This window comes from Nicotiana sylvestris, chromosome 1 (assembly GCF_000393655.2).
Source record: "Nicotiana sylvestris chromosome 1, ASM39365v2, whole genome shotgun sequence".
In the NCBI taxonomy this organism is placed as follows: Eukaryota; Viridiplantae; Streptophyta; class Magnoliopsida; order Solanales; family Solanaceae; genus Nicotiana; species Nicotiana sylvestris.
In genome coordinates, this window is record NC_091057.1 from 44,337,361 (window position 1) to 44,342,109 (window position 4,749).

The following is a 4,749-nucleotide window of genomic DNA, read 5'->3' on the forward strand; positions in this document are numbered from 1 at the left end:
AACCAGTCTCCAGCTATATTCATGTACATGTGGAAGACATTACTCAAGGATAAATAGGAAAGAAATTGCTGGAGCTAGAAAAGCTTTGCTGTAAGAAGAAATATGCGTATTCAGTAAGAACCAGGGTCTAAAAAGACAAGCTACAGAAAAAGTAATACATCTATCAAAATTCCAAAGTCATTAGATAAAAAGGAAGCTGACACCCCAACTCGTATAACTTGATAAAATCCAGATCATCTATGGTTAAATGTCATATAAAACTTTCAAACAATCCAATGAATAAATAAGATCTTACTTACAGTTATAGCCAATGGAAACAAATAATTTAACACTCTATGATTTCTTGAAAAGATACCCCATTACATCTTTCTTCAGTGTGTCGCCTTCATTAATTTCTTTCAAAAATTCAAAATAATTAGAATGCCAGCACCCAGGCCACAGAATAAAACCTTTCTCTCCATCTCCACATTCTTCCAATTCCTATACCAAGTTAAAGGTCAATCATAAAGGATGCAAATTTATTAGCAATTTAAGTTCCCCGGCCCCCTCTGTGGTAGTAATTATGACCGAAAAATTAAAAGAAAGAAAGAAAACAAACCCTGTAAAAAATATTCAACACCAGCATTATATTTCTTACTACAAGCCAAATAGCGTCACAACAGATAACAAATCTGTAAACAACATTCAACACCAGCAGGTTTTAGTCTAATCATACTTGCAGCATTATATCTTACTACAGGGCCAATAGCGTCATAACAGACAACATAGGATGTAACAGAATGAACAGAGCAGTAGCCAGTAGGATTCAACAAGTATAAGATTTATACTATCTTGAAAGATAAAACTACAAAGGTGACTTTCAGAAGTCTTAAAGGTAGATTCCTTCCCCTCAGCAGGGACAAAATTCAAGGACTTCAATATTAATAGAACTAATGTGCTAACATTGAAGGATTTCAACAGAATGATGACACTAACATTCAACAATGTTAAGTTGCAATGGGCAGTTCCTTTTCCAAAAGAAAATATTTTCATGCAAACTGTAATCTAACATTCAATTTGTTGAGTTGCAATAGATGGTTCCGTTAGCCAAAAAAATAAAAAGAATCTTATATTCACACAAAGAACGTTAAAATGGGACTAATATAGTAAAAGCAAACAAAACTTCCATGTCATCTAATCTTCACAAGGAGAAAGAGTAAAAAATGGTTGAAAGATTGCAATTGCTGAAAAGAAAATAAGTTGATGTGTCCTTGTTTATCTCAATTGCTTGAATGTCCATACTTTATTCTTGAGCATATCCACAGGCCATTGCCGAGTTGGACCAGTCCTTAAATACATGCTCCTTATGGTGTTTAAAAAGAAATCAGAATAGTATAACTCCACCTAACCTCAATGTGAGATATGTTTTCCTGTTATGGTTGCATGCTTTTATACCTGGTGAAGCTTGAACAACAATCTAGAAGTCGGGCTGCATAGGCATATCTCAATATCTAGAATAGTGCATTAAATGTGTAATTTACTGACTGGATGTTGAATTATTTAGTTTCTAAAGATGACATGAAACCTCAAATAATGTATAACTATTATAAAGTCATTGCATTGATCAAAGCTGAAAATCTTTTTCAGCAGAGAACAGAATGGAAAGATCCAGAAGAAACTAAGCTGACCTCAAGCTACTCCAAAATTTTGAAGCCAGTCACAGTGAGGTGTTGGGTAGTTCCTGTTCCATTGTCGCCTCTGGAGTTCTATATCACAGTAACGTTCAAGCCTATTTTTGTAATCTTTAATAACATGGTCTTCAACTTTCTCTCGAGCAGGACTACCAAGAGGATAATTCTTATCAAATTCTGCCGATTTAACGAAAAATTCTACCCCATATTTATCTGTCACCTTCTCAAACTGATAAGAGTAGTTTTTCTGCAAAGAATATTCAGGCTCCGAGAAAGGAAGATAAGCAAGTAAGAAAATGATAAAAAATGGTAACAATTGAAGGAGGAGAATTAAGTTAGACCCAGAGGAACCTAAATCCTCTCTCGGCTGACGGACATTGGTCCTTGTCCTGTAGACATAAGCTGTCCTAAACATTTCACGCTGACCAAAAAATGCCCTTATAATCTCTTCATCATCAAAATCATTTTCAAAATATTCATGCTGCATTTTCCTCCGACGTCTAAGATTATACTGCTGATCAAACTCAAATTCTTCAACCAAACCCGTCTCATCATACCGGCTCCTTGAATCATCATCACTCAAACACTTAAATGCCTTGGATACTTTCTTAAATGCCTCTTCAGAACCAGGAGCCTTGTTTTTGTCCGGATGAACTTTCAACGAAAGCTTCCGCTATGCCTTTCTTATCTCCTCAACTGAACAACCCTTCTCTAGACCAAAAATGGCATAATAGTCCTTCTTGCTCTTAATGTGTAACCAAATGCACGTGTTCTTCAGAATAACTCCTCTCCCCATCAGAAACCTCATCTGACTCGACACGACCATCGACATGTTTCTCACTCGAAACATCGCCAACTTCACTAGGGTGATCAGGAGTTGAGGCATCAAGATTTTCACAAGCAGCCAAAAGATCTTTGACATCTAGTTCACTATTAAGGCGGCGTGCAATTCCAATAAATTTAAGCGCTCTCTGCTTATTGCCCGACACAATTGCCTCCTTGGCAATACCTATGCATCTTAAAGCCTCATCTTTGTTACTATCCATTCTTATCCTTAATCTAAAAGGTGAAAGTTAAGATTCAAAACAAGAACCAATTGCGCTACAATTCATGATGCCATGGACAAACACCAATCCAAGCTCTTGTTTCGCAATTCAATTTCACCTGATCACCAAAATAGTCAACCAATCACTCATTATAAAGTACACAGATAGATAAACGAGGCGCTTTTACACATATTGGTTGTCAACATCACAATAAGAAAAACATTTAGAGGAGAAACTTATATTATCGTTTGTTGCTAGCATTTGGAAGCCAAATTATAAAATTCAAAGATAATTTTAAGCATAAAAGAACCCAAAACTATAGAACACAGAGCCCACTACCTTGTTTAAAATTAAAGCTTGATGAGCGACCAACACCGGTCTGGGTTTACAGTCACCAAGATAGACAACCAATCAGTCAAAATTCTAATACATACTGACGTAAATGAGGCACTTTTATGCATATTATTCGTGAACAATATCAAAAGATTAACATAAAAATCATTTTGAGGATATATTGTAAATAGGTCTGAATTGCCTTGCATTGTATGCTGAATTATATTCAACAGATAACGAAAACCAATCATTAAAGAACAAATACCCTCTGTTTTTGTTTCACAATTCAATTTCACCTGATTACGAAAAACGAAATAAAAAACAAACAAAAAGAAAAACCAGAAATTACGACACTAACACGTAAAGAAGCAAGTGTACGCATATTATTCAGCAATTTTACGTGAAAAGCAATTTGATGATATATTGGGATCATTGATTTGAATTTCTTATTATTGTAAGGAGTAAATCAACCGAATTTCAACAGAATTTTGGTGGAAAAAAAAAAGAATCAACAGAATTTCAAACATAAAAACAAACCAAAAAGTTATTAAAACTAAGAGAGCTTTAACTTTGTTTGGAACCTGAGCAATGGCAGAGAGAGCGCGAGAAAAGGAGAGAAAGGGTCGTGTTGATGAAGAAATGGAGTCTGAGATTCTGAATAAAGCAAAGATCCGTACCATATATATGGTGGTGGTGCGCAAATTTGCGTTCACTGTGGCAACAACTCTTAACGTGCCACATAAACCGAGTACAAATTGTATAGTTAGGGGTCGTTTGGTTGGAATTAGTTATCTCGGAATTAGTTACTTCATCCTCTCATTGGGATAAATAAATACTACAATTTCGGAATAACTAATCCGGATAGTTATACTGCAATTTTATCCCAACCAAACATGGGATAAACTCATTTCAAATTTAATCCCGGAACTAAATTTGAGATAGTTTATCCCACGTTTGGTTGGGATAAAATCATGGTATAACTAATCTCAGGATTAATTATCCCGAAATTATAGTATTTTGGATGGAATAACTAATCCAGCGATAACTAATCATGAAATAACTTATTTCCCAACCAAACGACCCATTAAGCATTTTATTGTTTCTTTATCATCATATATTTATGTATACGGGTGGAACCGAGCTCATGGTACACCCCGGTCTCAGATAAGATAAGCCAAGCTCGAGACATGATGACATGGGATCGAAATCGAGGCAAGGGCCTCGTCGAGTCAGAGTCTAGAGGCTTGACACCCACCATCAGGAATATCGGGGTCATGGTCCAGGATCAGTCCTAGCCCTGAACGACCTCGAAGAACATGGTCGGAAAATCTAGCACGCTCACAGAAGGCCGTAATATCCGTGACCAGCCGTATATCACGGCATGGATCTCAGCACGTATATGAGGAACCGACAATTAGTTAAAAACAGAAGATTTTTTACCTTTTGTGGAATTGTACCTAGAGCGGGATTCCCCTACTATATAAAGATAGGTATGGTAATTCATGAAACACATTGTAACGCGTATTCCAAAGCAATATATTATTATTTTATCTGTTATTAGCTCTTATTATTGTTCATTTGTGCTGGTCATTGTGAGCCCGGATCGAGGGTGAATATTCACTAAGGCTGGAGTTATCCTCCTTGTGTGGTTTGAATTTATTTTATCTTTCTTTTTCATTCTAACTCAATTTTTCGCTTTG

The 4,749-nt window shown here is 36.0% G+C and overlaps 1 pseudogene; it reads right to left on the reverse strand.

Annotated features, from left to right (window-relative positions):
- Window positions 1–218: 218 nt before the first annotated feature.
- Window positions 219–3,740, reverse strand: LOC104242139 (chaperone protein dnaJ 49-like; annotated as a pseudogene).
- Window positions 3,741–4,749: the final 1,009 nt, after the last annotated feature.